This window comes from Gorilla gorilla, chromosome 13 (assembly GCF_029281585.2).
Source record: "Gorilla gorilla gorilla isolate KB3781 chromosome 13, NHGRI_mGorGor1-v2.1_pri, whole genome shotgun sequence".
Lineage (NCBI taxonomy): Eukaryota > Metazoa > Chordata > Mammalia > Primates > Hominidae > Gorilla > Gorilla gorilla.
Genome location: NC_073237.2, coordinates 32,501,562 through 32,528,930, shown reverse-complemented (window position 1 = coordinate 32,528,930; position 27,369 = coordinate 32,501,562). Strand labels below are relative to the sequence as shown.

Sequence of the window (27,369 nt, the reverse complement as noted above, 5' to 3'; positions counted from 1 at the left end):
TATTAATACATCGGGAGAGAATTTGCTATAGAACAAAAGGAAATCTTTAAGCATATTCACACACCTTTGTTAAGAAGTTAGAAAACACAGCATTCAGTGAAAGAGTAGCAGAAAGATGAGATAAAACTGGATTACAAGGAAACTCAAAATTTAATAACAGAATTAAAGAGTTTACTTGAAGCAAAAAAGAGTACATCCAGGCAAAAATGAAATCAATCATTCAGAAGGCAAAATAGAAACAATTCTTCCATATCACTTTAGAGTGCTTGTGTTTTTGTTTTTGTGCACAAAACTGTGACTGCACAAAATAAGGCAGAAATGTTATCAGTGATGATGAAATCATTCATGGGTTTTATTTTTCTCTTTTTATACTGTGTTTTATTTTATAAATATTTTGAAGACAGCCAGTGCTATTCAAATAATCAAAATAAATACACATTATAAAAAGTATGATAGCAGTGCAAACTCAGAGAGATCAATTGTCAGAACAAAACACATGGAACAGATTTTAGTACAGCTGTAAGAAAAAATTGCAAGCTAATTAAAAACTGCATAGATTTTTTAATGTTCAGAAGAAAAGTTAAATTATTATCTTACCTTATACATGTAACTACATAGTAAATGAATCAACTAATTAAACGGACATAAACCATAAAAAGCTAGACGAAAACATACTATTTGATTAGTCACTCGAGAAAGAATTCTAAAGCATACAGTAAAAAAGATGGCATCAAGCAAAAGGAAAAAATATATATAAATATATATTACATATATTTTAATAAAATAATATACAGTTAAAACATTGCTAAATATAGAAAATCAGAAATTATGATAAAGAAATTAACAAATATTCAATCACATTTAAAATTAAAGAAAATGATATCAACATGTAATATTAGTATTCATGTATGAAATTGGCAAAAATTTAAAAATCATTTTTCAGAAATCGGGCATAAGGCTTCTTGTGGAAATGGATATTGGTGAAACCATCTAGAAAAATAAATTGGTGAAATGTATAAACATCATTAAAAATTTCTATCATTTTTAACCAGTAATCCAACATTAAATTTTTTATACTTAAAAGATATTCAGAGGTATCCACAAAGATTTATATTTTTAAATGTTTATACAACATTATTTATGATGGTAAAAAGTAAAGATAATATAAATGTCCAAGTATAAGAAAATAACTACCTGTTAGTATAGTCAAATGTTGGAATCAGGTAATAATTAGAAATTAAGTTTTCAAAGAATATTAGGTATAAAATTTTTATAAGGTGATATTACATGACAAAATAGCAATATAGAAACAGTATACAGATGGTCCTCCACTTACAATGAGTTTATATCTCCATTGTAAGTTGAATATACAGTTAGGTTGAAAATGCACTTAATACACTTGCCCTACAAAACATTATAAGCTCAGCCTCTCCTACGTTAAAAATGCTTGAATACTTACATCAGCAAAATCATCTAACACAAAGCCTGTTTTATGATTAAGTATTAAATATCTTATGTAATGTATTGAATAATGTACTGAAAGTGAAAAACAAAATGGTTGTATTGGTCCTCAAAGTACAGTTTCTACTGAATGTGTATCACTTTCTCATCACTGTAAAGGTAAAAAATTGTAAGTCAAATCATCTTAAGTTGGGGACCATCTGTGTAAAATACAGTAGTTCTTGCTTATCTGTTGTTTTACTTTTTGTGGTTTCAGTTACCCGTAGTCAACCATGGTCTGAAAATACTAAAGGAAAATTCCAAAATAAACAATTCACAATTTTAGATTGTGGATCATTCTGAGTAGCCTAATGAAATCTAATGCTGTCCCTCTCCATCCCACCCAGGACATGAATCATCGTTCTGTTCAGCATATTCATGCTGTATACACTGTCTGCACTTTGGTCACTAAGTAGCCATCTTGGATACAAGATCATGGGTCATGGTATCACATTGCTTGTCTTCAAGTAACTCTTATTTTACTTCATAATGTCCCTGAAGCAAAAGAGTAGTGATTATGACAATTCAGATATGCCAAAGAGAAGTTGTAAAGGGCTGCCTTTAAGTAAAAAGGTTGAAAGTTCTTCACTTAGTAAGCAAAGAAAACAAAATCATTTGCTGAGGTTTCTAAGATCTAAAATAAGAATGAACTTTCTATAAAATTGTGAAAAAGAAATATGTTCTAGTTTTGCTGTCACACCTCAAACTACAAAAGTTACAGCCACAGTGTATAATAAGTGTTTAGTTAAGATGGATAAGGCATTTAACTTGTGAGTATGAGACAGCCAGGTACGAGTGGGGGCCCGAAAAAACTCCTGCCGGCCTCTGCACTGAGGACAGCCCTGGGAAGTTCCTACCCTTTGCAGCGGGGAGGAGCCTGGCTCCTCCTCTTCCTGTGTGGAACCTGGGATTCAAACCGCCAGGCAAAGTGCCGTAGCAGGGACTCTGGCCTAGTGAGAGTCTCTGTTTCCCCCTTTTCTTTCTTTCCACCCAATAAAACCTGGTCTTACTCATCATTCAAATTGTCTGCGAGCCTGAATTTTTGTGGCCGTGGGACAAAGAACCCCGTCTTTAACGGAACTAAGGAAAAGCCCTACAACAATTTTGGCGCGCAACGTGGGGACTTGAGAAGCGGTGAGTGAAATGGAGACTCAAAACAATCTCACTGTGGTTTCTAAACCTTTTCATCCTGGGACTTCGGAGGGTGGGGGAAACCATGCGCCTACCCCCTGTCATTCCAAAGCCTTTTCCTGGCCTTTTCCTTCCTTTTTCAAGTCAGATTTGCGAGTAACGGCTCCCCTCTACCCCCCCCCCCCCCCCCCATCCTTACCATGGCTGGGACTTACGGCCCAAGGGTCCCACACAGCTGGCTGGCTGGCGTTTTCCACCACATCTCTGGAGACTTCCGCTTCCCCAGCCAACGGGTTTTACTCCATCAGACAGTAATTACGCTTTTCTCCTGGTAAAGAAAACAGTTGTGTAAGAATAAGTTCTTCTCTAGGCATTTTTAAACCTTTTTTTTTTCCCTCTTCTCTACCCCGTCAGCAGTTAACCTTGTTTTTTCCTTTTAGAAGCCATTTTACTAGGCCAGGCTCCGCAACTATCACTGTTTGTACTTTCTGCAAAGTTTTGGTTGTCCTAGTGTGGGGTAATACATAGTAAAATTATAATATTTTGGTCTGAGACAGTATTTGAAAGCCGAGAGTGACCAGGCGCGCTGGCTTCCGCCTGTAATCCCAGCACTTTGGGAGGCCGAGGCAGGTGGATCACGAGGTCAAGAGATCGAGACCATCCTGGCCAACATGGTGAAACCCCGTCTCTACTGAAAATACAAAAATTAGCCAGGCGTGGTGGCACGGGCTTGTAGTCCCAGCTACTCAGGAGGCTGAGGCAGGAGAATCGCTTGAACCTGGGAGGCGGAGGTTGCAGTGAGCCGAGATCACGCTACTGCACTTCAGCCTGGTGACAGAGTGAGATTCCTTCTCAAAAATAAATAAATAGATAAAAGCCCAGAGTTTAGATGGCACTTTTACTCTAATTCAGGACCTTGTAATAGACAACTCAAGGGAAAGAGTGAGGCATTCTGCTTCCTATGAACCTCAAGAATGATGTCCTTCTAACATTCACAGTTCCACAGTTCTGTGGGTCTGCCTCTCCATCATCAGACTGTTTTAAATGTTTGCTGCTTCTCCTTGCACATCCTCTTCCCACATCTGAATTAAACTATTCTTAGTGCCTCTTCCCCTTTCCCTTTCCCTTTGGAGAGACAATACTTTTCTTCTTCCTTGCACCACTTTACCATCTTCTTCTAGGGTCATACCCTGTTCTTCAACTCCTTTCCCACTGTAACCCCATGAGTGTGGCCAATGACAGCACCCCATCTCCTGATCCACAGAGGCAGACCTGTGCCTGAGATCTGAGCATTCATGGGACTACCGCCCTTGCTTTTTTGATGGGTTCAAATGCCAACAAATCAATCAAAACACTTCACTGAATTTTTTCTGATTGAAGTGAATGCAGGAGAATTTCCCCACCCACCATTTCTGGGTGAGTTTGAAAATATATAAGCAATGATTCTATACTCCTGGGCTTATTCCATCTGAGAGAACACAGAGGAAGCACAGACTGCTGACAGCTTTTGGAGGCTGGAACTATTTATACCAGGGTTATCTTATCTCATCTTTTTCTACGGATTATTTCCTTAGATCAGTTTTTTGTTGTTGTTGTTTTACTTAAACTAGTTTAAATTTTCAAATGAAAACTGGCCAGTGTTAACACACAACCTCATCACGCTTAATTCTACAAGTTGTGTATGTTAACTACGACTATTCTATTTAGACATAGGAAAGTTTGAAACTCACCCCCCTAGCCCATGCTGGCAATTTTTCCAATATAAATAAACATCTCTGCTCTCTCTCTTTAGCCTAGAGAATTTTCATAACCAGAAAGAAATGTTCTTTTGGCTATAAAGTGTCTATAGGTTATAATGGCAAGAACAGTATAAATAATAAGACAACGTATGTTTATTTTCAACAGTAGTAATCAGAAGATTTAATATACATTTCTAACACTTTGAAGGATAAATTATAATAAAATGGCTAGGGATAATGTAGATGATACATATAAATCTAGTGAATAAACTGCATTAAATATTATACATTGCAAAAAGATTTGCAAAGCAACTTCTTTTCTAGTGCCCATGGATGACTTATAAAAATTGACTGTGTATCAGAGAAGAGAGAAATCCTCAGTAATTACTCCAAAGCAGGTTTTAAATACTGAGGTTTATGCAATAAATAACTTTATTTATGAAATATAAAAATATTCAATCATTTGTATTTTTTGAATCACTATCCTATATAACTCTTTGTTCTAAAAGAAATCAAAAGGGCAATTCTTTGCATTAGGATAAGGATAATAGTTCACAACAAAATCTGTGGTTCTAGTAAAAGCAAAAATCTATGAAAAAGTACACCATTAAATACATTAATATTAGCAAAAAGAAATTATCTAGATGTTCAATTAAAATTATTTTTAAGTAGAACAAAGTATTATTGGAGATAAAGTAAGCCTGATGAAGTGGAAAACAGAAAATTCATATAGTTATTTGCTCCCATTCATATACCTAACAATAGGCAGGGCCGAAACAGCTTCAAACACCATACTTTGGAATGCTTCATTATACCTCATCTAGTACAATCAGCAAAAGAAAGGGTACGTGTATACAAAGACAGTCATGGAAAAGTCAAATGAAGAAAAATATTTGTTGATTTAAAAAGAATAGGCTGTCCCTTACAACATATAAAGAATTAAATTCCAGATAATTTTTTGCATTATATAATTATATACAATTATATATGATTATGTATACAATTATGAATATAATCTATAATTATAGAAAACATATAATTTAGAAAATAATATTTGCATACATTAAGGTGAGTGAAAATTTCTTATGGAGGGAATAAAACCCAAAAGTCTTAAATGAAAAAAAGGAATATTGTATAAAAATAAATATTCTTCCATGGCAAAAGACATTGAACATGAGAATTGTTAAGAAAAAAGGAGCTGATATAATGGGGAAATTTTTTGACATGGATGTAGACAAAGGGTTAACAGTTCTATACACCAACTGTAAATTCATTGTAAAAGAAGCAAATTCAAGAAGTATAATTGGGAAAAGAAAATAGAAAACCAATTCATGTGAGTGGAAATGTAAATAATGGAAATGGACAATAAGTAATGAAAAAATATGTTCAGGCTTGCTGATAATCAGAAGAATGCAAATTATAAAATAAGAATTTGTTTTTTATCCATCAAACTGGCAAAATTAAAATATATGGTAATATTAAGATTTAATATTGGATATAAGGAAATGGACAGTCTCAGACATTACCATAGTGTGAATGAAGCATCTGGCAAAGCATACAGAAATGAAGACAATTAAGTGAAAATATGTACATGCAACGATATTGTTCACAGCAATACTCATGGTAGCAAAAGCTGGAAATTCCCACAAACAGAATGTTAGATATATAACTAGACATATAAGTCATAATATTGAGGAATGGCAAAAAGACAGCAATCACATACACACATATATAACCTAAAATATATGATTTTATTGGACAACTTTATGGTAATATAATGGAAAAAATCTTCCCAAAGGGTAACTTTCTTGGAAAATGCAAATAATCATTTCAGAAATATACACCTGAGCAGATGAATTAATGAGAGAGTAAAATTTAAAAAGACATTATCAAATAATTACTTTTATAAGAACGTCTAAGTTCTGAGAGTTGCATGAATGGATTTGTCATATCTTCAGGAAATGGTTACTTCCCATGGGATTTAGACTGTTCCAGGAATTAATAAACAATGTAAATATTTCAATTTTTTTATGATATATACACACATTCAGAAGAGTACATGTATCCTAAATGATAAATATTAAGTGAGTGCCTCTGTAACCATTTGGCAAGTCACAAGATGGAATGTTTTCTGCACTCCTGATGCTCTCCAGGTGTGTCTTCCCCTCATGGTCTTTTCATTCTCCCAAGGCCATAACCAGTATGGTAACTTTTGAAAATAACTTTCTTCTATTTGTTTATGGTTTTAACTTATAGGAGCATCATCAAATGAGATAGCTTAGTTTTTCATCTTTTTAAACTTTATATAAATGTATGTATTCTGACTGAATTCTCTTATTCCACATTTTGTTTGTAAAATTTATTTGCTTTGTTGTTATTACATGTGGCCCTAGCACATTCACTTTTGTCAATTACTCCCTTGTATAAAGGACATTGTATGGAAAGTCTAAAAGTAAGCCATCCAGTTTATTGTGGATTTTTTTTACTTTTTTTTCTGTTTTTAATCTATTTCAAATAATGTTGTTATGAACATCTTTGTACATGTTTCCTGGCATATGGGCATATATTTCTTCAGGGTATACTCTCAGATCTGAAATTGATAAGTTATGAGATATGCCTGTCATTAAACTTACTAGAGAATGTTATATTGCTTTCCAAAGTTGTATTCCAATTTGCCTATTATGTAGTAGGGTATGGAAATTTCTGTTGCTCTACAAATTCATCAACAACTAGTACTGACAGACATTTTTTATTGTTTGGCAATATGGTGGTTGTGATTTTAAATTTGACTTACTATTGGGGTTCAGTATTTTTACCTACGTTTATTAATCATTTGGATTTCCTCTTTTGTTAAATCCCCATTCAATTATTTGGCCCAGGAAGGAGCCAAGATGGCTCTCCCACTGAGATACTAGACCATCAAAAAAACTGGAACACTCCAGGCATATCTTCAGAAGGAAAGCATTGAGAACAAACAGAGGGAGGATATAGATCTTAGGCTGAAGAGTAAGGCGGCTGGGAAACCTGCACAGGGCTACTGTGTACCAGGACTCATTCCTGGACCCCAGTGGTTCCTGGGGAAGAGGTGAGTTAAATGAGTAAGGAGGGAGCATATTATATTATACTGCCAAAGATCTCCAGAATCCTAGTGCAGGAGACCTCACAGCCCCTACAGACACAAGCTGAAAGGGAAAGCAGTTTGGAGAGGTGGCAGGGACAGGACTTTAGTCTGTGTAAGGCCCACAGGGTATGGCATGGGAATGGCTGCAGTGGAGTATGACCTGGGACAGCCATCCCTAAAGGCTCGCCACACTCTTCTAGGTGGTTTTGGCCTTTGTTGATTGTTGGACCTGGACAGAGTTGGGCTGTCTTGCCTGTGAGATGAAGCCAGTCTGATCTGAACTCCCTTCTGTCTTCCAGGCTCTCATGGGGTCCCTGCCTGGCCACACCCACTTGTAGCCTCAGGTGCCTAACAAGTTGCTTCCTAGCAGCCAACACCAAGGCTACTTCACTGGCAGACTGCACATGACCATCAGAGAACTCCATCAGAAGGGACCCTGCCAATGCACAACCACCCACCTGTAGCCTCCCCCCACCATTTTGTTGTCATGCACTCATCTGCAGCGCTTGTGCACTGCATTGCTGTCATGTGTGCAAGTAGAACACACCACCCCTCCACCACCAGCACACAAGCACAGCCCACCACCGCCATTGACACACGTGTACTCTACTGCACTGCCACCCCATCTCCCTTTGGAACCACATGCCCACTGACACATGTGCACCCTGCCATGCCACTGCCACTGCTGGCATGTGCATATGAGCTCAGACCCTCTGCCACTCCCCCAGTGAAGCACATTAGCTTGCACTCCCCATTGAAGTGTTGTTGCCAGTGGACCAGGAATACCTCAGCCCTTCCAGTTCAGCAGGTGCTTAACCTTCAGGGGCTAGGGAACAAACCCATAGGCCTGGTACCAGCCCCCAGGTTTAGAATCCACAGCTCATGAGTGCCAAGCAAAGCCTTAGCCCCCTGAAATTTTCCAGAAACAAAGCTAGTGAACTCGACCTACCTTATACCACAGTCAAACCCTCAAGGTAATTAAATAATATAAAAGAAAAAAAAAATCCAAAGAAAAGCAGTTTCAAAGACCAAATGACCATCAGCCCACTCAGATGAAAGAGAAACAGCTCAAGAACTCAGGGAACTTAAAAGCCATAGTGTCTTCTTACATCCAGACATCCACACTAGTTCCCCTGCAATGGTTCTTATCCAGGCGGAAATGGTCAAATGACAGGCATAGAATTCTAGAATTCAAAATCTGGATAGGAACAAAGATCATTGAGATTCAGGAGAAAGTTGAAACCCGATCCAAGGAATCTAAGGAATCCAATACAGTGATACAAGAGCTGAAAGATTAAATAGCCATTTTGAAAAAGAACCACACTGATCTGATAGAGCTGAAAAACTCACTACAAGAACTTCATAATACAATTGGAAGTATTAACAGCAGAGTAGATCAAGTTGAGGAAAGAACCTCATAGCTTGAAGACCAATTTTACAAATCAATTTAGTCTGATAAAAATAAACAATAAGGAATTAAAAAGAATGAACAAAACCTCAAAGAAATATTGGATTATATAGAGACAAACCTATGACTCATTGGTGTCCCTGAAAGAGAGGGGGAGAGAGCTGCCAATGTGCAAAACATATTTGAGAATATTGTTCATGAATCTTTCCACAACCTCAATAGAGAGGATGACATTCAAATTCAGGAAATGCTGAGAACAGCCATGAGATACTATACAAGATGACCATCCCCAAAACATGTAGTTATCAGATTCTCTGAGGTCAGTAAGTAAGAAAAAATATTAAAGGCAGTTAAAGAGAAGGGGCAGGTCACCTACAAAGGGAACCCATCAGGCTAATAGGAGACATTTCAGCAGAAACCCTACAAGCCAGAAGAGATTGGGGGCCTATATTCAGCATTCTTAAAGAAGAGAAATTCCAACCAAAAATTTTATATCCAGTCAAAGTAAGCTTCATAAGTGAAGGAGAAATAAAACCCTTTCAGGCAAATGAATGCTGAGGGAATTCATTACCATCAGACTGCCTTACCAGAGGCCCTTATGGGAGTGCCAAACATGGAAACAAAAGACCATTACAAGCCACCATAAAAACACACTTACTACATAGATAACTGGCACTACAAAGCAACTACCCAAACAAGTCTTCATAGCAACCAGCTAACAAAATAATGACAGGATCAAATCTGCATGTATCAGTATTAACCTTGAGCATAAATGAGCTACATATCCCCACAGAAAAGGCATAGAATGGCAAGTTTGATAAAGAAGCAAGACCCAACTATATGCTGTTTATAGAACACCCATCTCATATGCAAGGACACCCATAGGTTCAAACAAACAGAAAACACAAAGAGCAGGGGGTTGCTATTCTAATTTTAAACATCCAAATAACAGAGAACATCAAACTATATCCCTTCACTACATCTCTTCACAGATGATATGATTTTATTATACCTAGAAAACCCCGTAGTCTCTGTCCAAAAGCTTCTAGATCTGATAAACAACTTCAACAAAGTTTCAGGATACAAAATCCATGTACCAAAATCAGTAGCATTTCTATCTACCAACAATGTCCAATCTAAATGCCAAATCAAAAATGCATGTCACATCGCAATAGCCACAAAATATAGAATGCTTAGGAATACAGCTAACCAGGGAGGTGAAAGATATCTACAATGAGAATTACAAAGCACTGCTGAAATAAGTCAGAGATAACACAAACAAATGAAAAAATATTCCATGCTTATGGATAGGAAGAATCAATACTGTTAAAATGGCCATACTACTCAGACCTATTACAGACTCAATGCTATTCCTATAAAACTACCAATGACATTTTTTACAGAACTAGAAACAAATTCTAAAAATTACATGGAACCGAAAAAGACCCTGAAAATCCAAATCCAAAGCAATCCTAAGAAAAAGAATGAAGGCCTCACATTACCTGATTTTATACTACAAGGCTACGGAAACCAAAACAGCATGGTACTGGTACAAAAACAGACACACAGATCAATGCGACAAAATAGAGACCCCATAAGTAAAGCCACACACCTAAAAACATCTGATCTTTGACGAAGTCACCAAAAAGCAATGGGGAAAGAACTCCTTATTCAATAAATGGTGCTGGGATAACTGGCTAGCCATATGCAGAAGATTGAAACTGGACCCCTTCCTTTCATTATAGACAAAAGTCAACTCAAGATAGACTAAAGATTGAAATTTAAAATAGAAAACTATAAAACCTCTAGAAGAAAACCTAATAAATACCATTCTGGGCATAGGCTCTTGCAAATATTTTATTATGAAGATTCTAAATGCAATTGCAACAAAAACAAAAATTGACAAGTGGGACCTAATTTAACTAAAGAGCTTCTGCAGACCAAAAGAAACTATCCAAAGAGTTAACCAACAAGCTACAGAATGGGAGAAAATATTCACAAAATATGCATTTGACAAAAGTCTAATGTCCAGAATCTATAAGGAACTCAAACAAATTAACAGGCAAAAAACAACCCTATTTTAAAAAGGTCAAAGGACATAAACAGACACCTCCTAAAAGAAGACACACACACGGCCAACAAGCATATGAAAAAATGTTCAACATCACTAATCATTAGAAACATGCAAATCAAAACCATAAGGAGATACCATCTTATACCAGTAAGAATAACAATTATTAAAAATTTAAAAGTAACAGACACTGGCAAGATTGCACAGAAAAGGAAATGCTTATACACTGTTGGTGGGAATGTAAATTAGTTCAGCTATTGTAAAAAGCAGTTTGGGGATTTCTCAAAGAACTTAAAACAGAGCGATCATCTGACCCAGCAGTCCCATTACTGGGTATATATCCCACAGAATATAAATAATTCTACCATAAAGACACATGCAGGCATATGTTTATTGCAGCACTATTCACAATAGCAAAGACGCGGAATCAACCTAGATGCCCATCAATGGTGGACTAGATAAAGAAAATGTAGTACATATACTTTATGGAATACTATGCAGCCATAAAAAGAACAAAATTATATCCTTTGCAGCAAAACGGTTGTAGCTGGAGTCCATTGTCCTAAGCAAATTCATACAGGAACAGAAAACCAAATAACCACATGTTCTCCCTTATAAGTGGTAGCTAAACATGAGTTACACATGGGTGTGAAAAAGGGGACAATAGACACTGGGTCCTACCTGAAGATGGAAGGTGGGAGGAGGGTGAGGATTTTAAAAACTATTGGGTACTATGCTTATTACCTGAGTGATGAAATAACCTGTACACCAAACCCCTGTGACATGCAATTTACCTATAAAACAAACCTGCACATGTACTCCTGAACCTAACATAAAAGTTGGGAAGAAAATAAAAAAATTATTCTATCTAGCCAAAAAAAAATTTTTTTAAAGCAAAAAATAAAATTTTGTGCACATTTCTATTGTGCTTTTTAAAAATATTGATTTGCAAATGTTCTTTACACAAGTTTTCTAGTAATCATATATATTATAAGTATTCTTTCTCATTCTTTGGCTTATATCTCTTTGTGGTATCTTCTGTAATTTAGTATAGTTGGATTTATCATTTTCCTTAATATACAGACATTTTGGTCTTGTGTATGATAGCTTTTTGTCTCCTAGTTAAGGATATTCTATATTATCTTCTAAAAGCCTTGTAGTTTGCCTTTTCCATTTAGGTCTACATGTATTCATTGGTTTTTGTGTATTGTATGATGTCTAATGTCATTTTCTCTGTATAGAGGTCTTATTGTCCCAGTATCACTTATTGAAATACCTTTGTATATAATGAGTATGCATGTAATCATGGATCTGTTTATAGTCCCTTTATTCTGTTGTGTCTAGCTCTGCACTGTCTTAATTACTGGAACTTTATAATAAATCTTGAAAATTGTAGGAAAAGCTCTCACACTTCGACTAGGCTTTTTTAACCTTTTACATCTTCATATGAATTTGGATTTTGATTAGGATTGCAATTAATCTTTAAAACAATTTGTAAAATGAAATAGATTAAGAACATGCATCTAAGATATCTTCCTCTTTTCTGAGGAATTATTTTACGAAAAAAATGCTTTCTATTGAATCTTATGCTTTAAAGATTCTCCATTAAAAAGATCCATCAATTTCTATCTTCATGTATTGCAAGTCTATGTTTCTCAGACTCATGATCTATATAAGAAACAGATGGAATTTTATAAGGCTATTCTAATATTGGCACTATAACAATATTCATCATGTTTGGAATGAATTATTTTTATGTAATGAGGCTTTTAGGGAAGTTTTTCTCGGTTATTGACTCTGTGTAAAGAAACTCTGTGTGCCGAGTTCTGCAGAATAAATTTAGTCCCCTGATTTTAGATAAATATATTTAAATATTACATGAAATTGAGAACTGGTGCAAACTGATATTTTGAAGGCACTTACAGCACTTCTGAATTATGTAATGTGGGAATTTATATCCTTCATTAATATGTTTTAGCATTTTGCTGTAGGTATAATATGTTAATTATAGGTAATTTATACAGAATAGCATAGAGAAATTAAAAAGAACAATTTAAAAACCACCCAAATGGCTTCACCCAAAATTAATAATTTTTAATATTACAATAAACCAAATTTCCTTCTTGAATTTATATACAGCCGTATACCCCATCTCCTACATGTCCATATATCTTAAAATCAGTATAAAATAGTTATTTCAATAAATTGGCACCAAAGATCCTTTATAGTTTTAAAAACAATGTATTTCATATTTTCAAAATCAGGCAATTTTAATTCTGTGTAATTTTCTTTGGAGCACAAGAAAAGATGAACGAGTATTCAATTTATTTTCTGAAGTTAGAAAAACCTTGAAGTCAAAATATGACAATCAATGCAAGTAAAAAAACGACAAAAATCATTTAAGAATTTAGAAGCAAAGTATGTAAATGAACTACCAGAAAATAGATTATAACAGCATATTAAAAGACCAAACTACTATAATCAAGTAGAGCTTATCTTAGTGATGAGAGGATGTTTTAAAGTTAGGAAATTTATGAAAATAGTTTGCAATATCACCAAGTCAAATAGGAAAACAAGAGAAACATTAGCTAATAGTGGATTAAGTAATAAATCACAAATACTGGACAAATTATACAATTTCGTCACTCAGCCACTATCATGATTATATATCCAAGAACTTGAGACAAAAACCAAGTATACTTAATACAAGAATGGACTCTGAATGAAATCTATAAAACATATGTAGGAATCAATAACTTTTCTATGTCCTAGAATAAAGTTTGTAATGTATGATCAAAATTTCATTTATAAGAACTGTAGAAATTATAAGACATATAAATAATGCTAAGAAGAAATGTGGATAATCCAGGTAAAGAAAATTAATTATTCAAGCCATGTTTTATGTCTGTTGCTTAAACTGTAGGAAAACATACCATGTTCCTGAATAGTAAAGTTGAATATTGTAAAACGTTGATTCTTCTTCAGTTTTATTGGTTTAATTTCCTGTGATAAAGAATCATTATGTTTTTGTGATATTTTTTGAAATTTATGTTAATTGACAAATAATAATAGTACATATTCATGGGGTACATAATGTTTCAGTACATACAATGTGCAGTAATCAGATTAGGGTAATTAGCACATCATTTATTTCTTTGTGTTGAGAAACATTTATTTCTTTGTGTTGAGAACATTCAATATCTTCCTTCTAGCTATCGTAAACCTTATATTATTGTTAACTATATTCAACCTACAGTGGTGTAGAACACTATAACTTATTCCTCCTATTTAGCTGTCATTTTGTGTCCTTTAACAAATCCCTATGTATTTTACCCTTTCCCCTTCCTTCCCAACCTTTAGTATCTTCTATTCTACTTTTCACTTCTATGAGATCAGCTTATTAAGTTTCTACATATGAGTGAGAATATGTGTTTAGCTTTCTGTTCCTGGTCTACTTTACTTAACAATAATGTCCTCTAGTTCCATCCATGATGTTATGAATGACAGAATTTCATTCATTTTTATATCTGAATAGTATTCCATTGTGTTTATATACATTTTCTTTATCCATCAATCTCTTCATGGACTCCTAGATTGATTCCATATCTTGACCATTGTGAACAGTGCAGCAATAAACATGGGGCAGCAGGAATTCCTTTGATATGTTGATTACTTTTGGGGGGTAAATACCCAGTAGCAGTGAGATTGCTGGATCATATGGTAGCTCTATTTTTGTTATTATTTTTTTTTTCAGAAATCGCCATACTGTTTATCACAGTAGCTTTTTAATTTGCATTCCCAACACCACTGTATTTGAGTTCACTACTCTCTGCATTCTGACTAGCATTTGTTATTTTTTTTGTCTTTTTAGTAATAGCCATTTCCACAGGGGTAAGCTATCTTGTTGTTTTGATTTTCATTTCCCTGATGATTAGTAATGTTGAGCATTTTTATATACCTTTTGGCTGTGTGTATGTCTTCTCTTGAGAAATGTCTATTCATGTCCTTTATCCACTTTTAATGGGATTATTGGTTTTTTATTGTTCAGTTGTTTGAGTTCCTTGTATATACTAAATATTAGTCCCTTGTCAAATGAATGGTTTGCAAATATTTTCTCCCATTCAACAGATTGTGTCTTCACTCTGTCTATTGTTTCCTTGACTGTGCAGAAGCTTTTTAGTGTAATATGGTCCTATTTGTCTATTCTGTTTTTGTTGCCTGTCTTTTTGAGGTCTTAACCATTAAATATTTGCCTGGACCAATGTACTGATCTAGTGGTTTTATAGCATCAGGCCTTATATTTAAGTCTTTAATTTATCTTGAGTTGATTTTTGTATATAGTGAGAGATGGGTACAGTTTTGTTCCTCTGCATATGGATATCCGATTTTCCCAACACAACTTATTGAAGAGGTTGTTCTTTCCCCAGTGTATGTTCTTGGTGCCTTTATTTAAATTCAGTTGGCTGGAAGTATGCAGATTTATTTCTGGGTTGTATATTCTGTTTCATTGAATCTGTGTTGCTGTTTTTATACCAATACCATGCTATTTCATTATTATGGCCTTGTAATAAATTTTGAAGTAAGGTAATGTGATGGCTCCAGTTTTGTTCCTTTTACTCAGCATTGCTTGGACTATTCAGGCTAATTTTTGGTTTCATACAAATTTTAGAATTTTATTTCTGTGAAAAATGACATTTGTATTTTGATAGAGATTGCATTAAATATGTAGACTGCTTTGGACATTGTTGTCATTTTAACTATATTAATTCTTTCAATCCATGAGCATGAGATGTCTTTCCAATTGTCTGTGGCCTTCTCAGTTTCTTTCATCAGTGTTTTGTAGTTTTCGTTGTAGAGTTTTCTAATCTCTTTGGTGAAATTTATTCCTAGATAGTTCAAATTTTTTTGTAGCTATTGTACATGGGATTCCTTCTTTCTCTGCTAGTTCATTACTAGGGTATAGAAATATTACTGATTTTTGTATGTTGATTTTGTATCCTGCAACTTTGCCGAGTTGATTTATCAGATCGAAGAGTTTTTTGGAGTTTTTAGGTTTTTCTAGATATAAGGTCATGTCATCTGCAAAAAGGAACATTTAACTTTCTCTTTGCCAATTTGAATGTCTTTTTTTTTCTCCTGCTTGATTTCTCTGGCTAGAACTTCCAGTACTCTGTTGAATAGGATTGGTGAAAGTGGGCATCCTTGTCTTTAGCCAGTACTTAAAGAGAAAGTTTTCAGCTTTTCCCAATCCAGTGGAAGTTTAGCTGGGGGTTTATTGTATATGCCCTTTATTATGTTGAGGTGTGTTCCTTCCATGCCTAGTTTTTTGAGAATTTTTATCATAAAGGGATGTTGAATTTTATTAATTGCTTTTTCTGTATCTATTGAGATTATCATAGATTTTTGTCCTTCATTCTGTTAATGTTATATATTATATTTATTGATTTGCATATGTTAAACCATCTTTGCATCACTGGGTTAAGTCCCAGTTGATCATTGTGTATTATCTTTATGATGTGCTGTCTGATTCAGTTTGCTAGTATTTTGTTGAGAGTTTTTGTGTTTATGTTTATCAGGGATATTGGCTTATGATTTTCTTTTATTTTAATTGTACTTTAAATTTTAGGGTACATGTGCACAACGTGCAGGTTTGTTACATATGTATACATGTGCCATGTTGGTGTGCTGCACCCATTAACTCATCATTTACATTAGGTATATCTCCTAATGCTATCCCTCCCCCCTCCCCCCACCCCACAACAGTCCCTGGTGTGTGATGTTCCCCTTCCTGTGTCTTAAGTGTTCTCATTGTTCAATTCCCACCTATGAGTGAGAACATGCGGTGTTTTGTTCTTTTGCCCTTGCAATAATTTGCTGAGAATGATGGTTTCCAGCTTCATCCATGTCCCTACAAAGGACATGAACTCATCATTTTTTATGGCTGCATAGTATTCCATGGGTCTATGTGCCACATTTTCTTAATCCAGTCTATCATTGTTGGACATTTGGGTTGGTTCCAAGCCTTTGCTATTGTGAATAGTGCTGCAATAAACATACATGTGCATGTGTCTTTATAGCAGCCTGATTTATAATCCTTTGGGTATATACCCAGTAATGGGATGGCTGGGTCAAATGGTATTTCTAGTTCTAGATCCCTGAGGAATCGCCACACTGACTTCCACAATGGTTGAACTAGTTTACAGTCCCACTAACAGTGTAAAAGTGTTCCTATTTCTCCACATCCTCTCCAGCACCTGTTGTTTCCTGACTTTTTAATGATCGCCATTCTAACTGGTGTGAGATGGTATCTCATTGTGGTTTTGATTTGCATTTCTCTGATGGCCAGTGATGATGAGCATTTTTTCATGTGTCTTTTGGCTGCATAAATGTCTTCTTTTGAGAAGTGTCTGTTTATATCCTTTGCCTACCTGTTGATGGGGTTGTTTGTTTTTTTTCTTGTAAACTGGTTTGAGTTCTTTGTAGATTCTGGATATTAGCCCTTTGTCAGATGAGTAGATTGCAAAAATTTTCTCCCATTCTGTAGGTTGCCTGTTCACTCTGATGATAGTTTCTTTTTCTGTGCAGAAGCTCTTTAGTTTAATTAGATCCTATTTGTCAATTTTGGCTTTTGTTGCCATTGCTTTTGGTGTTTTAGACATGAAGTCCTTGCCCATGCCTATGTCCTGAATGGTATGGCCTAGATTGTCTTCTAGGGTTTTTATGGTTTTAGGTCTAACAGTTAAGTCTTTAATCCATCTTGAATTATGATTTTCTTTTTTTATTGTGTCCTTGTCTGGTGTTGGTATCAGGGTAATGCTGGCCTCATAGAATGTCTTAGAGAAAATTTCCTCCTCTTCATTTTTTGGAGTAGTTTGAGGAGAACCAGTGTTAGTTTTCTCTGAATATTTTGTAGAATTTGACAATGATGCCATCTGGTCCTGGAGTTTTCTTTGTTGAAAGATTTTTATTTTCTGATTCAATTTCATTACTCATTATTGGTCTGTTCAGGTTTTCTAGTTCTTTCTGATTCAATCTTGGAAGGTTGTATGTGTCCAGGAAAATTCCATTCCTTCTAGGTTTTTCAGTTTGTTAGTGTATAGTTGTTCATCATAGTCTCTAATGATCTTTTGTCTTTCTGTTGTATCAACTGTAATATTTCCTTTTTCATTTCTAATTTTATTCATTTGAGTCTTCTCTCTTTTTTTCTTGGTTAATCTATCTAGCAGTTTATCAATTTTATCTTTTCAAAAAAACAACCCTCATTTCATTGTCCTTTCTATGCTTTATTCTCCATTTTCTGTAGTACTGCTCTGATTTTATTATTGCTTATTGTCTACTAATTTTGGCTTTGGATTGCTCTTGTTTTGTACTTCTTTCAAGTGCATCATTAGATTATTTTAAATGTGTCTACCTTTTTAAGGTAGGCACTTATTACAGTACTTTTGCTGTATCCCCTAGGTTTTGGTATGTTGTGTTTTTATTTTTATTTTTTTCAAGAAAATTTTTTATTTCCTCTTTAATTTCTTCCTTCACCAAGTGGTCATTCAGAAGCATGTTGCTTAATTTCCATGTATTTGTACAATTTTCCAAGTTCCTCTTGTCATTGAATTCTTGTTTTATTCCATTGTGGTCTGAGAAAATACTTGATATTATTGAGATTTTTAAAATTTTTTTGAGACTTATCTGTTATACTAATTCTCTGTGAGAATATTCTCTGTGCTGTTAAGAAGAATTTGTGTCCTGTAGCTGTTGGATAAAATATTCTGTACATGTCTATTAGGTTTATTTGGTCTAATGTGTAGTTTAAATCCAATGTTTCTTTGTTAATTTTCTGTCTAGATGATCTATCTAATGCTGAGAGTGAGATGTTGAAGTCTCCAACTATTATTGTATTGGAGTCTTTTCTTTTAGACCTAATAATTAATATGCTTCATATATCTGGGGGCATATGTTTATAATCGTTATATCCTCTTGCTGAATTAATCTTTTTATTATAATAAAATGATCTTTTTCTCTTTTTTACAGCTTTTGACATAAATTCTGTTTCATCTGATATAAGCATAGCTGGTCTTGCTCACATTTGGTTTCTATTTGCATGGATCTTTTTCTATCCCTTTACATTTAGTCTATGTGCGTCTTTATAGGTGAGATGAGTTTCTTATAGCAAGCATATAGTTGGGTCATTTTTTATCCATTCAACCATTCCATATCTTTTAAGAGGAAAGTTTAATCTGTTTACATTTGAAGGTTATTACTAATATGTGAGGGCTCATTCTTGTCATTTTATTAATTGATTTATGGTTGTTTAGTATATCCTTTGTTTCTTTCTCTTTTATTGTTTATCATTGTGGTTTGGTAGTTTTCTGTAACATTTGAATTTTTTCTCTTCCTTCTTTGTGTGTTTTCTTTACTAGTGGGTTTTAACTTTCATGTATTTTCATAATGGCAGATATTGTCTTTTCACTTCCAGGTGTGGACTCCCTTAAGCATTTTTTGTAAGGCCCTTTTAGTGGTTTTGAATTCAATCAGATTTTTCTTGTCTGGTAAAGACTTTATTTCTCCTTCATTTATGAAGGATAGCTTTGCTGTGTATAGTACCTTGATTGACAGTATTTTTTTAATTTTTATTTTAGCACTATATAGAGATATATATAGAGAGATATATTTAGATATATATCGATATACATCCCATTCTCTCCTGGCCTGAAAGATTTCTGTTGAGAAATCCACCATTAGTCTGATGGATGTTCCCTTATAGGTGACTAGATGCTTTTCTCTTGCTATTCTTAGAATTCTCTTTGCCTTTGACTTCTGACAGTTTGACTATAATGTGCTGTGAAGAGATTTTTGAATTTTCTATCCCTTTCACATTCTCTTCACCTTCTGGGACACCTAAAATTTTTATATCAGGTCACATTTTCAGTCCCATATGTCACATAGGCTTTGTTCATTGTTTCTTATTCTTTGATTTTTATGTTTGTCTGGAGGTGTTATTTCAAAAGATCTGTCTTCAAGTTTTGAAATTTTTTATTCTGCTTGATCTAGTCTATTGTTGAAGCTTTTCAATGTACTTTGTATTTTATTTTAAAATTCTCAAGTTCCACAATTTTTGTTTGGTTCTTTTTTATGATATCTAACTTTGCTTAATTTTTTATTCACATCCTGAATTGTTTTTATATATATATATTTTGTATTATCTTATATCTCACTGAGCATCTTTGGTGTCATTATCTTGAATCCTTTTCCTGGAATTATAAAATTTATTTTTCTTTGGAATCTGTTTCTGGAGAATTATTGTATTGCTTTGAAGTTGTCATATTTCTTTCTTTTTCATGTTTCTTATGTCCTTATGTTGATATCTGCACGTGTGGTATATCTTTTCTAATTTTTTGTGTTTGCCTTTGTAGGGGATGATGTTTTTCTGAAGATACAGTGTTGGTTAAGTAAGGCACTTGATTCTGAGTATGTCCAGAAATGCAGCCTCCATATCATTTATTTGACTGTAAGCAGCATCAGTGATGTTTGTTAGGGTGCTGTGGTTAGTGGAGGCTGTGGTGAAGTTTTGCTGGGGACAGGGCACCAGATGGGCCTGTACTCATGCCCATTGGTGGCAGTAGTGGGTCAATTATGCCAATGTTTTGGCCCTAAAGTAACATACACTGGCACTAGTGTTAGAGGGTCCAGTCGGGCTAGTTCTTGGGCCTCCAGGCAGCTCGTTCAGGCATTGGTAGTGACAGTGATGGTCCAGGCAGGTGGGCATGTTCTTGGACCGATGAGCAGTGGATGTGGAATGGACAATGGCAGTGCAGTGGGAGGGCAACCCTCTGGCTTCTGAGTAGTTCATTCTGGTGTTTACAGTGGCTGTGACAGGCTGGGAAAGCCAGTCCCCAGGCTCACGGGTGACCCATGTGGGTGGTATCAGCTGTACCGGTAGCAGCAGATTGGATGAGCCGAACTTCACGTCCCCAGGAGGAGTGCTTCAGTCCAACAGTGGTGGACTGAGCTGGGCATTCCCCAGGTCTCTGGATGGCATGCTTGGGCTGTAGGTAGGTGGATCTGGGCCAGGTAGACCTGTCTTCAGGCCCTCCAGCATTGCATGCATGTCCTGGCCATGGTAGGCAGTGGCAGTGTAATCTCCAGGACCCCAGCAGAATGCTCGAGTAGTGGCAGTGGCAACTGCACTGCATTCTGCTACTGGTGAGGATGGGATTGCTTTCAATGGCAGCAGCTGGCTGAGAAGCATGCACTCTTTGCTCTTGTTTTGGCCTTAGCTGCAGCAGCCTGCAGTGGCAGCATCTGTAGGTAGGAGAGTTTGTCCTTGGGGCATGTAAAAATGTGCGCTGGTTTTGCTGCTGGGGAGCAGCAAGGCCATCGTCAATAGCTTGTGCTTCGGTTTTTATGGCAGCAGCCAGCCACAGCAGTGTCTTGAGTGAGAATGTCAGTAGAGGTCCAGGGATGTGGAGATGCAGGGATTATTGGACCCTCCAGGCAGGATGCAATCTGATGTGGGCTGAGGTCTCAATATGGCACCTTGCTATAGCTACTTAGAACTCAGAGAGTGTGTGGGACCCAGTGTAAGTTCCCTCTCTGGAGCAGTGCTGTTGCATGGTCTCCAGGTACTGCCCTATGTTAGTCTCAGGACCTGGGAGGGCCCAGGGGCTTTCTTGGGGCTAGGATTGTAGGGGTCTACAGTGAAAATGTAGACTACTTGGGATCTCTCACTTACTCCTTCACATTGGGGAACCTCTCCAGCCTCCCAGCCAATCCTGGCTGAACAAGGTGCCTCACTTCCTTCTCCTTCCTTGCCGTAGGTGTTTTCTTGTCACTGCTCTGTGAAATTGCAGTGTTTTCTCTTAGATTATTTGAAGTATGATTATCTACTCACTATTTTGGTTTTTCTTTGGAAAGGAGATCGGTATCAGATTCCTCTAGTCAGTCATCTTGAAGCCTGTTCTAAGCATGCTCAACATTTTCTTCTTTCTTATCGCAAAGTTTGAATCAAAGCCTCTTTATACTTAGAGACTAAATTTTTGTGAATCACTTTGGCCACAGACAGCAATATCAGCATCAGAGAGGCTTGCTGCTTTTCCTATTTCCTCATCAGGAGTTTGGCCCTTTGGGGCCCTTTATGCTCAGTGGTGCAAGTTCAAGGAAAACCAAAATAAGCTGGAATTTCAAGTCCCTTTTAAAATTTATTGAAGGCCTGGGACACTTTTGTTTTGTTTTGTTTTGTTTTTTTGTAATTGCATACCAATGCAGAACATTAAAAATCTTTCCCTGGAAGCCTGATAGAAGATTTTGACAGATGATATTTGGCACTGGAGTGACATCTATGAAAATTCCAGGATCCTGTTTGACGTAATAATTTCTACTGTCTTTAATTGTATCACTGTGTGTGTGACAGGGTTTGCAGTATAAAATAACTTTTAATGTCAATGTTTTATTCCAGCATAGTCTTTTGGAAGATAGTTTGGCAATATTAAAAATGCACATTTAAATATTAAATGCACGAGATGGTACCAGTGATCATAACGGACCTGCTAATTGGTCAACAAGCTCCCCTTATGTACTAGGATGTTCTCACATGGGCAGGTAATCACAACCGTGTCTCAACTCACTCCCTTGCTTGGTGGCTGCTGAAAATCTTTCGACATACGTTATAAGACACACCTGATTTCAGAAATTTGGACAAAACATGTGTTTGAATTAGGGATTTTCAGAAATAGAGTGTACGTGCACTTTATATTATTTTACAAAAGTGATGTTTTAATAAGACATGCTATTTCAGTTAAGGGCAATTTATTGGGACTGTTTTTCAGTGCCATTAACTACTGCTTTCAAACATAATATTTAAGGAGAGACTAATATTCATTTATAGTTATGACATTTTAAAAATACTTTATTATGGTTATATTAGTTGTTTATAATTCTAAGGTACTATAAATAACAGTGAAAGGTAGTTAAATCTTTCTGAATACCCAGAACCATTTCTCCAGATAAATATGCAGAAACAGAGTTCTGGGGTCAAAAGATATATATATCTTTCTAAAGGATTTGAATGCAAAAGCTTAAGTGCTCTGCAGAAAAACCATATGCTGTCTTTCAGTCCTCAGAATGCATCATGCCACCTCCTGCCTCTGTCTGATTTTCATGGTGCTATTGGTTTTGGTACAACTAATTCCTGGCACTATTGATTCCTCGCAGATAAAGGGCTTTCGTGGGGAGACCACCACATGCTCTATCTTTGCAAATTAAGGTGGTGTGTGGCATTTGCCAGGATCTCCTCTGCTTACTTCTTGTATTACTATAGCCCCTTCTCCAGGAAGGAATTGTAGGAATTAACCAGAGGTCTGTTTCTTCCATCTGGCCCCATCTAGAAGCTAGCTAGCAAGAAATCTTCAAAGTCCGTGGCATATGGGGAGCATTGATCTTTGGCTTTTAACTTCAAGATCATTTATCAATTGATCTCTTAATATCCTTTGGAAATTTGGGGATTTTAGAGAAGAATATTTCAACAAAAGTTTCAACAAAAAGTTTTTGGTGATTGTTGACTTGCTTTATTACAGTGTATGAATAAGAGAAGCGACATATCTATAGTAATATGGTTAAAATGAAATAACTGGAGACCTAGAAAATCAGTATCTATCCTTTTTCTAATAGCATCTCTTAGGTCTTCCTTGAGCCTTTGTTAACTCATTTTTCCATGCACTGTCAGTGCCTAATCCTCAAGAACATACATGGTAACATTGGCAGGAAAGTGTTCCTGAAAAGGAAGTAAGTGTCCTGTACAAGGGCCAGTAAAGGAGACCAGATACACACTTCCAATGGACACCCCTCTCACAGATTCTCCCACAGAGCTGAACCTGGGTGGTAGTGGACCCTGAGGTCTGATATTTCCTGCTGCCTTTCCACCTTTATCTAAGGGAGGACATACGACCATGTGATATTCCATAGATGCTGCCCTTATCTTGCCCTCAAATGGCAATTTTATAAAATGCCAAATCAAGCCCTGCTAATAAAGCAAGAGATGAAATCCTACTGACATTATTACAGGGTTCTGGTCAGTTCCCAAAAGGAAATCACTGGCAACACCATCACAAATAAAACCCCAAATTTCATTTTTTCAATTTTTCGATTTCAGAAAGGTCATGTTTATTGTCAGCAGATGCATTAGAGCTAAGTTCTCTTATTCTCTTAGTCACGTCTTTATCAAGTAGCACTGGATGAACATCAACTTTCAGTTATGATGAATAAATTGAAGTTCTAGAGATCTGGTTTACCACCTCAATGAATAAGATGAATAAGTTCTAAAAATCTGGTTTACAAGCTTGTTCCTATGGTTAACAATACTGTATTATGCATTTAAAAATGTGTTAAGTAGAAAGATCTCATGTTAAACTTTTTTTTTTTTTTGCAAAAATGTAGTATTGGATGGTCTCATGGTATGATCACAGCTGCTTCTGCTTGCCTCAGTTAGTCTAGGCCAGCAGTTCTCCACCCAGGAGCATGTCCTGCAGAGATTTGTAAAAGTACTGGTTCTCTGGCCCCACATCCAGAGATCTGATTTGCTATAAGCAGGTGTAATCGTGCTTAAAACTCAGTCATGGGAATTAAAAGAACCAAAAAGAGAATGGTGTAGACACACGGAAAACTAATTAGATGTTAAATAAAACAGATATTCAATTTTTACATTCCCTTACCAAACCACATAGCAAGCCGTATTTGTGGAAATGTAAGCAATTTAATTTCATGCTTTGTGCCTTTTCCTCCTTTTCACCTTCCTCTTCCTCCCCTTCCTTCCTTTCCTCTTTTAATTCCTCCTCCCCTTCCCTTTCTTCCTTTTTCTTCTTTCTCTTTTCATCTAACTGCCACAGATTAGATGAAACTTCGCCCCCTTTTGGAAACCTTCCTCATGTTCCCAAAATGGTTAGGTGAACCTGCCTTTGTTCTTTCATATCACATTGACCATAGGGCTTTTATACATTTCTTCTCCCTGTGTGTGTGCATGTTTATAATCCTCTTCATTCTAAGCAGGGTTTGAGTCTGCATGGTGTGTTTAATTATTCATTCACATTTTTGTGTTTTTACCTGGACTCAGTTCTGACTGCCAAGGTCCCTGGTTTATTAATCTTTGTATCCCCAGCACCTAACGCTCAATAAATTCTCTGTAAATGCTACAGAATTAATTTGGAAGAAAAGAGTGACTGCTTTTGTTTGTTTGTTTTTCAGCTAATACATAGTTTAGAACCTGTTTCTTCCTCTTTTGAGGCTTCCTGGGATTTTAATTGACCTAGGCACATTAATTTCAAAAAAGAAAGAAAAATAACTATATAGCTTCAATGTTCTAACCTTCAACATTAAGTTAATGTGCTCTAACATTGACTTAACAATTGCTATTGGGCTAACTGAAACAATCAGAAAGAACAAACAAAATGGTTATATATACTTGAGTTGAGAAACTTACATTTATATTTAAAATATCAAGGAAGATATTTTCCCCCAGAAAGCATTCATTTATAGGAAATGTACACAGGATTGAAGTTCTTATACCCAGCCGTTTTCCTGAATTAGAGGGTAAAATTATTCATCGCCATTAAACTGTTTATATAAAAATATAGAACTGTGTTTAAGAGATGAACGTTTTTCTTCCTCATGTGGTTGTGAGAACACCAGATTGCCAGTCCATTCTTTTGACAGGTGTTTCTTGGAATGAACCATTGAGAGGCCTGGCATGATGTGACGCCACTTTGACAGGACATTGTCTCTTACGCATAGTCGCTGAGCAAATTGGCTTAAGAATCTCCCTTAACAAATTCCAAGTCAGAGTGATTTGAGGCAGCACGTCAGTTTAGATTATTCTCTCCTGCAGCCTCCAGAGACAACATGGCTTCCCTATCAGCTCTCTGTAGACATGCTGCATGGTTAGCTTCAAATTTTAAAAAGTAAAGGAAGTGAATTTACTTTATTAAATTTCAAAAGGCAAAAGGATTTTCATAAGCATTCCTCATGGGAGCATTGGGTTACTTGAATCTAAATTCAACCTCTTCTGTTTACTAGCTACTGAACGTAAACAATGTACTTGATTTATTTAAACCCATATTTCTTCATCTGAAAAATGGGGATGATAATAGTATCTACCTTTTGGATCTACTGTGTGGAAGAAATGAGCTAATTCATATAAAGTTCTTAGGATGTTGCCTAGTCCATAATTAGGGCTCAATAATGCCAAATATCACTATTCCAAAGCCTTCCTTACCTTGTGGCAGTTGGGAATGATGACCTTTACAGTCATTTGAAGAATCATTTTGTATGTAAATCCATTACCACTTAGGCATAAAACAAAATGCATCTACATCCTAGCAGAGCCCCAGGCAATCTTAAGAGAATAAAAACAAATGTGCATTGAAATTCTTCCTACCTTACCATTCTCAGCTTTATTATACATTTATAACATTTATAGAGGTATCACTTTTTATTACCAAAGTAAAGTATATTTCTTATGAAAACTTGAAAAGCACAAAGAACCTTGAGTGTGCACATAACAGTAACTCCATGATCCAGATATGAACGCAGATAACATGAAGGTATTTATGTTACCCTTCTAGTATTTTGCGAATGCATAAAATGTATGCAAATAAAACATAATTGATTATGTTGTTCTTATTTTGATTTTTTATTTAATATTACTTTGTAAAAATTTTTTAATATCTTTAAATATCCCTCTAAAACTCTAGCTACACAAGTTTATTTCAATAATCTATTGGCATTTATGTTATTTCTGTACTTTTTTGGAACCTCGTACTTTATTTTTAAAAACGGAATTATTTGGTCCTCAAAGATTAAGTCTTCTAAAAATTGAGAGGTATATTAAGAAGTTGGGGTAGTCATTTATAACTTTAATTGTGTCATTCTTAATTGCCATGAATTTATTTTATTTTCATTAATAATACTTGGTCGATTGTCTCCTAAAAAGCAGATTGTATCACTAATATCTAAACACCAAGCTAAAACTTCCTGAATTTTTTAAATTAACTAATTCAAAAAATATCTATCAAGCAATGACAGTGTGGTAGACATAGTTTTCAGAAGTGGAGATGCAATAATTATCAGTGCAGATAAAGCCTTTGCCTTGTGCAACTTACATTCATTTAAGAAATAAGTTTAAATTTTCATATATAAATCTAAATTTAGAAATAATAATAGGGAAAGATTGATCTGAAATTTCTATTAGTGACAAAAGATTTTTTAAAAAATACATAAGGGCATAATTATTATATTTAATACATCATAAATTAAATAAAAATTACATAATACATTATAAATTAAATAAAAATTGCAAATTATAGATGATTTTCTTTCTCAGTAGACCCCCTCTTCCATCTGCAATTTCTTCACTGGT

The 27,369-nt window shown here is 35.5% G+C and overlaps 1 long non-coding RNA gene across 3 annotated transcripts in view; it reads left to right on the top strand.

The window, feature by feature from the left end:
* The first annotated feature begins 2,395 nt into the window (after positions 1-2,395).
* LOC134756859 (uncharacterized) overlaps positions 2,396-27,369 on the top strand; it is a 211,846-nt gene continuing 186,872 nt past the window's right edge. For 2 of the 3 annotated variants that reach the window (XR_010130184.1, XR_010130182.1), the window contains exon 1: positions 2,396-2,634. This is a non-coding gene — a long non-coding RNA (uncharacterized lncRNA). The remainder of the gene's footprint in view (positions 2,635-27,369) is intronic. The other variant, XR_010130183.1, reaches the window with a different exon arrangement.